The sequence below is a fragment of the Centruroides vittatus genome, unplaced genomic scaffold (genome assembly GCF_030686945.1).
Source record: "Centruroides vittatus isolate TY-2023 unplaced genomic scaffold, ASM3068694v2 contig_863, whole genome shotgun sequence".
Lineage (NCBI taxonomy): Eukaryota > Metazoa > Arthropoda > Arachnida > Scorpiones > Buthidae > Centruroides > Centruroides vittatus.
Window position 1 is genome coordinate 686,846 of NW_027122563.1, and position 12,181 is coordinate 699,026.

At 36.6% G+C, this 12,181-nt stretch overlaps 2 long non-coding RNA genes across 2 annotated transcripts in view; both read left to right on the top strand.

Annotated features, from left to right (window-relative positions):
• Positions 1 to 2,528: 2,528 nt before the first annotated feature.
• The window catches only part of LOC136982808 (uncharacterized), a 43,779-nt gene continuing 34,126 nt past the window's right edge, over positions 2,529 to 12,181 (top strand). Inside the window, exon 1 of the long non-coding RNA XR_010881929.1 lies at positions 2,529 to 2,565. This is a non-coding gene — a long non-coding RNA (uncharacterized lncRNA). The remainder of the gene's footprint in view (positions 2,566 to 12,181) is intronic.
• LOC136982814 (uncharacterized) lies at positions 5,319 to 6,295 on the top strand. Its single transcript, XR_010881932.1, has 2 exons — positions 5,319 to 5,593; positions 5,988 to 6,295. It is a non-coding gene; the product is annotated as an uncharacterized lncRNA (long non-coding RNA).

Consider the following 12,181-nt stretch of genomic DNA (forward strand, 5'->3'; position numbering starts at 1 on the left):
CACAATGTCTTCCGACCAAGTGTTTGCAATTCTTATATGGAAATGGATTTAGCTGTGCTAAGAAGAATCGTATAAAGGGCTTCGATTAAAGCAATTAACTTCTCTATCGCCATTATTTATAATAAACAACTATACTTTCAAATGTCAACTAGCACAAAAAAACGATAGCACGGTTGAACCAGGATCCGTGATTGCACGTCCAACAGGTTTAAACCTACTTAAACTGGTGATATATAATTAAAACGTTTGTAATGGGACTTAAATTATATTAATTTAGGCCTGTTTATAATGTAATCCTCATAGTACTGTGCTGTGTGGATGGAAATAAATCTTGAACAGGTATGTTTTAAACTGTAGATTGTAATTAATGTCAGTTTCTCTATGAATTTGTTTTACAACGTATACCTATATATTTTTATGTATACGTTATGATGAGGGTCTTGTGTACCAAAATGCATGCCAGTAGTAAAGTTGCATTTTGATGTTACCAGTAGCAGTGTGATAAGTCTCTACTATAGTATTTGAGAGATTAGTTTCAACAATTTTTGAGACAAGAAGGTCTTTTATAATACTTAAACTTGTGTAATCGTGTCTGTCAATGGGCCACATCCCTCTGCTAAAAACTTTTTACATGAAACGTTTCGCTGGATACCGAAACATTTCGACACGCCGATCAAACAAAAAGTCTTTAGACAAGACACTTCGTCGAAAAGTGTGTAACTCTGATTTATCGCGTTTTTTGTTTTGATCAATGTGAGCTGGGGCTAAATAAACCATTGAAAAAAAATGTTTGTATAAAGTTTTCTTCATTTCATGTGCATCCAGCCGAAGTCACAATTTTACTGTAAATGCTTTCACGGCTTCAAATTAATTCCGACTTCTATTTTGGTCACGGGAAATTCATCAGTGAATAAATTCTTTTTACAGAAGTTGTAATTTCCGGAGAACAAAGGTATAATTCTATCAAATTATTAGAATTTTGAAGTTCAGGATCCTCTTCGCTCATTTCATTAAATGTTTTGACTCATCTGTCAGATACGTTGATTTTTCTTCATTCTATTTCTTTGTGTTTTGTTATTGTCTTGAAATTCGATTAATGAGCGCTATTAATCTGTTTCTCTCGATGTAATATGTTTCTTAAATTCGTTGAAACAATTTTATATTTCTTGCAATTCAGTCGTATTCATTAAAATTTATCAACGCAAAATAAACATTTCCTAACAAATCACAAGTTTAGAGTACAATATACAAACGAGAGAGTTGAGATTTTTGATTTTCAAAAGTGAACATTTTACTAAAATGACGGGATGGACGAGATAGAGCAAAAACACGTTACATATGGTCAGCCCTGTTTAAGGAAAGCCACTGTAATAGTAGTGTATTTCTAGAAACATTATATTAACATTATGTGCAATTTTATAATTTTATGTTTCACAAATAATAAACGGATAAACTCGTTTGAATTCATCAGAATAATGGATTTTTAATAATGTTGAGCACCGATAGCCACTAATAAGAAATAATTGAAGCATTTTATTGATTATAAATGAATTTTATAAGTCTCCGAAAAATTTCACGAGAAACTTTGTTTTTAAAAATTTCCTAAAATTTAAGAAAATGTCTTTTTTCTCCCCTTTGGCATTGAAAATCCCTAGATCTAGGGACAAATTCGTAGACTTCCCAATATGTATAATTCGAAATTAAGGACCCTGTTGCAGCGAGTGGCCATTTCCGAGGCGTGACGTTGCTGTGCAAGGTTTTATAGTTACAACAGTTTTTACTTTTTACCTGTTCTAGCAATGAAAATTGTCATAAATGGTTTATCAATTTGTATTTGTGATCTCTTATTAATCTAAAGGCTTGGTTTGCCATTTAGGTACCTACCTACTTGCTTGGCTTAGTAAAGATTAAGTAGGTATTTACTTAATTAAACCAGCTCCTCAAATCTCCAAAAATAAAAGGTATCTATTTAACTGTTAAATAACTTTACTAGCCTGACGAATTATAAAGAATTTGTGTAAAACTGATCCTACGTAATAAAATTTGTTAGATATGGGACATACTTCTTACAATGAAACGCAAGTATTATTGCAGACATTCCTGCAGACCTAAACTTCAAATGTCATTTTAGGTCTGCAGGAATGTCTTTTCAAGTTTTGATTTAAAAAAAAAAATTGCTGTCATCAAAGTAAATAAGGATGTGAAAAGTTAATCAACCTGCTTTACATGTTTTGCTTTCTACCAGCAACTTGTAATAGAGAATTTTTTGTTCGTTAAAATAATTTCCCTGTTTACGTTTACAGTGGGCAAACAGCAATATCGAAGCATTGTTTAATATAAAGTTTAAAAGATACCCACGCGTTATCCTCGATTCGTAGCCATATTGTTTACATTTCACTAGCGCCACCACAAAATGGCCGCCGTGGGAGAGAGTATATCGTTAAGTTTAGACTTACTTTCTAGAAGTGACGATTCAAAGCTGCCATTTATCAAAACACAAAACTAATTCGATAATTTTAAAATGGGATATTGAGAGTAACTTACTTGGAGTAAAGACTTCGAAAGGTAAGTTGTCAGTAGATATTTTTAAAAATAAGCATAGTAGCAACTGTGTTTAAACACTATTCCAAACTGCGTATTAAAAAGCGTAGACTTTGTTAAAACAGTAATGAGTTAAAAATTCAAACTATATCAAATTTAGTATTAGTTACATTAGATAATGTATCTCATATAAGAAAATAACTTTTACCAGCAACTAAGTATTTAGAAGTTTCTATTTCCCTTCGATACAGTATTGCGTAGGCTACTTGAAGGTAGTATAATGATGGTAATATGGGGATGAGAAGAGGGGTAGGAAAATCATAAGGCCGGAGGTTAATTATTCAACTACCTTAAACGTCCACAAATATAAATAATAAAAATACAGCTCCTTGTATCTGAAGAAAACTGAAAGTCGCATTGAACTACGAAAAGTCGGGAAACAAATTTAGGGCCAGAGAAATGTGATATAGTTTTAATTAGGGAGACCCACTAATAACCGAGTGGATAAAACCATTGAACACTGTTAGTTGGTCATGGGTTCGTGCCTGTCCACGTGGAGTTTTCTGGGTTTCTTTACGTTTGAAACATCTTAATAGAGGCTCGTTTCCCTGTTGTTGTTGTGTTGGGCTTCAGCTACTTGGCTGTATCGCCCCGCTCGTCTAGAGTAGCTGGTAGTTTCCCTTAAAAGTCTTCCTAGGAGGCTCCCTCTTCAACAGAACGTCCGCGTGTCGCGTTGCCGTTAACTAAATAAACTTAAAACTAATTTGGGAACCGTGCCTTGGTTAATCACGTGTCCCTCTGTAAAATAATTCAACAGAAGTATATGTTAAAATAGCTATATGCATTAAACATTTATATTTCTTAACTCTCCTCCCTGTTAACACTAAGGGGGCCTCTTTTAGCAAGCCCATTATGAGTTCGGCCAGGCCCACAATGGGGCGACTGGGTGGTAAGGGACGAGGGCCGACAAATCCGGTCGGACCAACCCCCGAAAAATTTTCTGGGGATTTTACGACTCGTCCGTATTCGATCCCGAGTCTCCCAAGCGGTAGGCTACCACCTTGACCGCTCAGCCTTTCTACTGTTCAATATACATATATATATTTATATAGTAATAATGGCTCAACTTTCTTGTTATTAAAATCCAGAAACGAGTTGCTTAAGTTTCCCGGTAACATTTGGTGGCGCCATCTGTTGTTATATATTATTTTAAATACTTTTTATATTTTTAACTATTATAAAAGCTTAATTTTGAGGGTAGGGATGTGTTTTATAAAAAAATTGTAAATGCTAATAACGAGTAGAATCGTCATTAAGTTTAACCCTACTGAAGATATACACGACCCCCTTTATCTCCCCACCCCTCGATCTTTAATCACCAAAATTTAAAAGCATCATCCCCCCTAATACACAAACTTCCCTGCAAAATTTCAGAAATTTTCGATTAAAAGAGCAGGAGTTATTAAGATACCAAGAAGGTGAACAAAATCCCCCACACACACATATGTGAAGCTTCGGAAATAGGTCTAGAATTTGTGTAAAAAGGGGAAAAGAAATTTTTTCTCGTTGTTTTGGAATAGAAGCCAATAATTATTATTATTATAATAAATTTATGTTAAAAAAACCATCAACAAGAAAAAAGGGGAAAACGAAAAATGAATGTTTTATGTCCATAAAAGGGCATGTCTGTAGAGATTTCCAAGAAAGTCGGACTTCTCAGGTTAAAACAATAGATGAATTTGAGTACTTAGATCGAACATCTTCGGTAGGAATCGAATTGTCAGTCGATGTTGACTCATCCGACGACCGGGGTTCCGATCTCGTTACAATGCGTAACGAGGGGGGGACCAATTAGAGAGCGGAGGCAAGTCGACATCGACCTATCGAAATGTTCGATCTGGGACTCAAAGGAAAGTTATAAAACCCGAAGAAAAAGAGGAGATGACGTTCTCGGTCATTAGTTCTCTCAGTACTTGGCTCGTCCTATCTTGGACGTGGGTGCTTCCGTAAAATTAGGAGGGAACTTTTCGGACATCGTGGAAACAACCTCTCTGTCGTTTTGCCTAGTGCCATCCAGGTTCCTCGGAGAAAAATCACCTGAAGTCGTGCCCAACGCCTCGGGGTCTACGATCATTTCACCGTCCACGTCGAATTGTAGGAAAAGAAATCCCGAACATTCGAACTTTATTTGGACTTAATTCTCGTGCTTTGTGCTGTGTTACCCCTTTGTTCAAGGAAATATTGGAAGAAATTTTTATTTTATTAAACGGTTTTGAGATGGAAAACCTGTCTCAGTGAAATTCTTCCACTCCCACACGGCAGTGTTGACCGCTCGATTGTCGTGACATCTTTTTACTCAATCGGCAAACCTCACACATACACTAACATCCATAAACATACAAAAAAAAAAACCCAATTTTTTGCATTTCACGACGTTTTAAGGTGTCCTGGGCCCAAAAATGTAAAAATCTTGAGGGGTCATTTTTTGAGCGATTGCCATGTTTCCCCTCTTATATATAACAGCAGGGAAAGTAAAAATACCATAATCCTAAATTAAATTGTAGTATGAAAAAATCACCAGAATGGAGCTGATAGAGACAAATATCGAAAATCTCAAAACGAAAATAGAAAATCTACATTAGCTAATAGCTCAAATTTTTCTTTTTGATTATTGCCACGGAGAAACAACGACGATGTCGATAAAGAATTCGTGTTAATTTTTAGCGTAAGTATAAAATGTCGCTTACAAATACCAGTTTTCAATACACCCATACCTCGCTATACGGCCGCTCTTTATACGGCATTTCGCTATAACGGCCCTCTTCAATTAAGGCACGTTTTCGATTTACGGCCTAAAATGTTTCGCTATAACGGCAAAAAAACTTTTTTTCGATGTCGATATATCTACATGTTGCCAATCTTGCGCAAGCGCAATCTCGATGCACACTCTTTGCTATTTCCTCTTGTTTACGAGCCTTATTCAGTGTGTGCTCATAAAGCGGCTGGTTTAGACTTGTCTGTGAGTGTTTTATATACATATTTATTACTGATTGTTACACATTAACTGGAAAAATTGGAAACAATTAGGGACATTTTTGGTACGTAAGTACTGTACATATGTATGTAAGTACAAATTAAAAATTTTTAATCTAGCACATGATCTCGGCTTTGAAGGTTTGAACGAACGTGATGTGCTTGATCTACTTGAAGCTGATAGGGAACCCCTTTCATATGAGGAACTCATTCAGTTGCAAGCAGAACCGGCATTTGATGAAGAGACAGAGCCTGTTGTATCCAAACAGCTAACATCAAAAAATTTGTCGAAAGCTTTTTCCAGTTTCGAACAAGGAATAAACATCCTCCTTGAAAACGATCCTGACGTCGAACGTAGCGCTAAAGTTTCTCGAGGAATTAATTCAGCCATTAGCTGTTATAAATCACTGAAGAACGAAATAGACAAGAAGGCAAGACAAACAACGTTGGACAATTTTTGTAAGCCAGGCCCATCCTTACCAGCGAAAAATGATGACGACAGTGATCTGCAGGTTACCATTTCTTCATCGTCTTCAGATTAAAGCCATTTTTAAAAAAAATATGTATGTAAACATACACATATTTTATGTAACATGAAGTTGTTTCATTTTTGTTTATAGATTATTGTTGGTTTTTGGAGTCTGTTATTATTTTATGTACAAATGTATGTACTTGTTATGTATGTATTTTTGATTTAAATGAAATAAAAAGATAAAATGCATTTTGAATGATAAACCATGTTATATATTTAACAAATTTGGAACCGATCCCATTGAATTTGTATGAATTTGTATTAGAATAATTGATTCCTTATACGGCTTTTCGCTTTGCGGCCAAGTTTCGTGGAACGTATCTAGGCCGTAAAGCGAGGTATGGGTGTATTGATACTTAATTAAAATGCAATTTATGGCATGAAATACGCTCATTGATAAAAAAGCTAGAGTATACTATAGATTACTCCCTATGGAATTTCGTGTGTTTGGGTATATATCTGAACTCAAGGGACCGAGACGAGTTCAACGATACTCTACTTTTGGACCGGAGACGAAAAATAAAAAAGTTATCATACTTTTTTCCGGCGATCGCGCGATGATAGGGAGTCGCGTCGCTCTCCGCTAAGTCGGCCTCGCTATCGCGATCGAGAGTCCCGTCGCTTGCCGTTAAAATTGCCTTTAGTAGACGTTTCCCCCTCTTTTTTACTTTGTTCAAGAACTACCGTGAATCGATCACTAGTTTAGCACATGGCGGCGTGTGGTGGCGCCCATACGAGAGGTCAGTCGGACCGCCATGTTCGCTGCCATAAGTAATATTAACCGAAATGGCGATCGCGCGATGATCGGAAGTCGCGTCGCTCTCTCCGCTCTCGTAACGCGTGTTTAACGCTCCGGGAGATAACCGTAGTCCGACGTTACGGTTTGCAGACTTTACCGCAAGATGGCAATACTAGCAACTACGGTGCCGTCTGCATGAGAGCATTAAAAAAGTATGGTAACTTAAAAAGTGTGATAACTTTTTTATTTTTCGTCTCCGGTCCAAAAATAGGGTACCGTTGAACTCGTCTCGGTCCCCTGAGTTCAAATATATAATCAAAGTCCTGAAATTCCATAGGGAGTAATCTATAGTACACCCAAAAGCTATGCACCCAGATATTGAATAGAATTGTCTGATCGCTTTAAAACTAGACATACAGCTATATCTCATACAGATATGTAAATGATTATAGTTGTGGTCCGATTGCACGCTAGGTAATGCCACCAGAGTGCCTCAAAATCACTATTCAAGTATTCTATAAAAAGATTTTCAGAAAGAGACTCGCTGTGTTTGCAATTTTCAATGTACAGTATTTGTTTAGGGGTTTTTCAACGCCATACATGCTTTATGACTCAAACATGTAAACACAACTGATGGAGTTCGAGAAAGGCGGCATCGTTGGACCGAAGGAAGCAGGCCAAATCGCTAGCCTCGGACGGCATCGGCCTGCTGCTCTGTGGATCTGGCATTGAATTCGACCGATCGGAAATCTCCAAGAATTTTTAGGGAGTGGTCGGGACCCACATTTCTCACCATTCGGTCGAACCCATGATGGATAGAATTAAAAACCCTTCTTGGTGTCCACGGAACAGAAAGAGTGAAAAATGAAAAAAAAAAAAAAAAAAAATCTGACTGTGAGACGTTGGGGACAGTATATATGTAAGGGCATACATAAACAATGGGCAAGCTCTGACTGCCCCTGACAAAGAGAGATGGATGATCGTCTGATCGTCAGACAAGAACGAACAGGTTGAAGCCTCACTACAGAACCCTCTCTCTACTCGTATCATTAACAGGCGACTAGCAGGGGAAAATTTTCATGCATAATGACTGTTACGCGTTCCTACGTCGCTAGCTTAACATCGTTGGTTTCGTTTAAAGAGGTTCTGTGAAGAGAAAGTGAACTGCCATCGATTTGCAACATATCGATATTAGCGACAAATGCCGGATACGTTCGGAAACGGACAACCACCGTGCACTGTAGACGCTTTAATTTTGCCTATACTGTGGTGTGGCACACTACTGATGTGCTAGTCTAGGGAGCTATCTTGTACGACAGTCGGTCATCCCTAAAAGTACTAGTGCTGGTGACATTAACCGCATATCCCCTTGGCGATCACCTTGTCGCGAGATGCCTATGTAAGTTAGGATTAATAAAGAAAAGTTTCATTTTATTAGGAACGCGAGACAATATTCCGCTTGTTGACAAATCCGAGGTATACAAAAAGATGTTTACATAAAAATTCAAAGAGAGAACGTTCTGTGGTCTATTCTTAAAAGCTAACAGTGTCTTCGCGAGTTGATCGAGTTCGTAATACAAGTAGGCTACTGTACATCTGTTTGATTGTTGTGTAGAGCTCCGTTGACCACGCTTGATCGCTTTGTTCGGTTAATAGTATCAGCTCTTGTCAATGCCTTTCGTATCTGTTATAGTCATACAGTGTGATTGATATTCGCGAAACCTTTTCCATATTCTAAATTTGGTCCTGGATCTTGTTAAAGAGGCAAAGGTACTTTTGAAATTTGTCCTGACAGGATCTGAGTGATGTACCAGTTGGGTTGAAACCACAGTATTTCCGTCAGCCATTCTTTGATGTCTGGTATTATATCGTATGTTATTTGTCTTTTTTCTCTGGAGTCCCGGTGTTCTTGCTTCAATCTATCAATGTTTGGGTTTTAAGAAGGTTTCTGACATGCATGCTGATGTTATTGCTTGTGTTTCTACTGAATCTTTGGCGAGCGCATCTGCCTTTTCGTTTCTCATCCTGCCCGTACGGGCTCTGATCCACTGGAAATACAAGTTGTTAGCATTGCACTTTAGTGTAATTTTTATTTCGTGACCATGTTGTCCCTGGTGGAGATTTACTGGTGCATCAAATGCACTTTTATTGTCTCCGAGAATCTAAATTTCTTCGTATTTGAATTTGGCTTGACCATTATATTGTCGTTTTGATGGCCGTGAGTTCGAACTTGTAGGTTTTGCAATCATCTTTCATTTTAATGGTTTGATGATCGAATTCTTCTTCTGATAATAGCCACAGAAACCGCTCTTACCTCTGTCTTTTGCTTAGAGCCATCTATAAAAATGTGTAATTCAAAGATTTATCAGAGATTTATGTTGTTGGAATGGCTGGGCTACTGCCTCAAGGAACAAAAAAGTTTCCTATTTTAGAGGAGTGTCATAGTTGCTTCCTAGAACTGTTTGTTCTGCAATATTTAGTTTTACTCCTTTAATTGTTTTGTATCATTGTGCTTTCTCTACTATAATCAGGTCGATAAGCTGTTTCCTTGAGAGGACCAGAAGAGTATCGGCGGAGACTGTCCTAAAGGTCTTTGTAAGTGCTAGGATGATAGTTCTTTGGGCCATTAAAAGTTGCCTTTAGGGCCGAGCTTTCGTAACAGCTGTATGCCAGGCTGAGGTTGTTCATACAATTTTTGGGTAAATGCCACCTCGGGTAATAATGTCTAGTTGCTTGTCTGTTTCTTTGACAATCCTTAGACGATGGAAGATAATCATTTAGGCTTGTTTAACGTGCTTTGTGTTCAGTCTACGTCAGTCTTTTGTCGAAAGTGACACCTAGGTATTTTAGATTTCTTATTTCTATTGTTTTACCGTACATTTTAATGGAAGACACTCTGGATAGAAGTTGCTATTGTCTCCTCTGCTAAAGATAATACCGTACGTACATTGACGGCACCAGCGATACGTTCACGAAATCCTGTCCCTTCGTGTTATTCTTCAAGGTAGAGTTGCAAATAGTCATCTTCCAGCAAGATAATCTTGCTGGAAAATGAAAATCCTTCGAAATCCTAAGTGTCTGGCATAATGCCAGAACACTTAGGATTATCAATAATCAGGAATATCAATGTCACATTGCCATACGTTTATAGCCTGCTAATCGTCAGATTTATTGTCCATCGAGCATTTTTAGTACCAGATAAGTTACCATTTTTGGACAACTACGAGTGTAAGGGGCTGCAGGGCAACAGTTTCAACATCTGTAGGCAAATTGTTTCAGGATATCACATTATGCCTGTGTGCCAGACAATATTGCCACAGGCACGAGAAGGTTTTACGAGATACTAAAGATTTTTAAATTGCCCCTTTGCTGTGATATTATAGCCACTATTACTATCATCATAAAGTTTCATTCAATCCAACATCTTTTTCTTGGTGCTCCAGTGAGTTTTATTTCTGTCAAGAGTGTAGTGTATATTAAAAAATTGAGAATTCTTAGTTTATTTATTTAAGTTACGGCAACGCAACATTTGAGCGATCTCTCTAAGGGGAATGCCTCCCGGGAGGTCTTTTTAAGAGTAGCTGGCCCCTATTCGGGCATTACAGACGTGGAGAAAACCCGAAAAACTCCTGACCAGCTCGTCCAGACCACGTCCCGACCGAACTCCCAATGTTCAGGGAACGGAACCGCTTGGTCACTGGTGGGCCGAGATTTCTTAATTATCTCACGTTAGAAAAAAATATAGTCTTAAGAATCTATAGCTCGAACTAGCAGAAAATTTTATTTGTAGAAATACAAATAAAATTTTCTGCTAAAATTTTCTGCTAAAATTCTGCTAAAATAAAATTTTTATTTGTAGAAATACAAATAAAATTTTCTATATAAACATAATTTTTTTTAATTTCAATGGTATTGGTTCCAGAATTGGTTTTGAATATGTTTATTTCTAAAAAAAATGTTTTGTTTTAGCCTGGAATAACGATTAACAAAGTAAAAAATAGGGATTAATTAGTTATAATTAACATAATCACTATTATAAATTCAGGTATTTGTACTTAACTCGATTAAAATCTAATTATACTCTTATGATTTATTAGTAATGTAAACAGCCATAATTTACACAACTGGATACACTTAAGAAGCGATAATAATTTTCTAAATCCTTTGTAATTAATTAAATTATATATTTAAAAATTATTTATAATTAATATATCTGCGGAAGACATTATGATAATAAGGTTCTAAGAATTCAGACATGATCAAATCTGGATCATCTCAATGAGTATTGAGATACACTCAAACCTGTTTTTGTGTGATTTTTTGTGCGCGATATATGAATTTCAATCAAATTGGTATACTGCACAAAAATAATTGCACAAAACACATTGCACGTATAAAAAAATCGCACAAAAAAGACCGCACAAAAACAGGTTTGAGTGTAATTGGTGGTGAGAGAGAAAGCAATCACCCACTACTAAAACACTGTTTACTACATACGAAAACGAATTTTGATTATACATTACAATCTCGGTAATCCGACATATACGGAAGGAACAGTGTCGGATTATTGGAAATAAGGGGAATTCAATGATTTAATCATTAGAAAAGAAAGCTTGTCGTGGCCGATAATCGATCTTGTCAAGTAGGTGTATTTCCACTAAATTTAGTAGGGGAGATAGTATTTTTGGTTTTTATATCAATATTCATACAGTGTTGTGTCATTAGAAACTGTACCTTGTATGAGCATCCTAAGATGACGAGCCCTAACAATCTTTAGCTTAATATCGTACGCAAGCTCGAGTGTTCGAGCTTGGGCTCGAACACGTTAACTGGGGAGTTCAAATTCAGTGGAAACTGAAGTTTGAATTAGTTGGAATCTTGTCTACGGTTTGATAATAGTGCCGATAATATCCGAAAACAGGCTATCGACTAGTGTCGCATTACTAGACACGTCGAACTAGTGAACGGCCGGATTACCAAGATCGCACCTAACTATCAATAAATTTGATGTAGGTATTGTTGGAAGATCTGCAGGAGTATTTGGATTCTTAAGAGCAGAATACCGTCATTTCCGATTATGATCTTTTATTAACTACTACTAAGAAAGTGGAAAAGAAATGAACGGAATAAATCCTCCTAAAACTGGTTATAAAATGAAAACCGAGATTTTCACAAACAGAAACTGAACACTAATAATAATAATTTTAATAAACAACATATACAGTACATAATAACATGTTAACAATAAAGATCCTATCACAATATATATATATATTTATATACAGAAGCTTCAGGCATTATTTACATACTCAAGATTATTAAAATATAGCATTCAG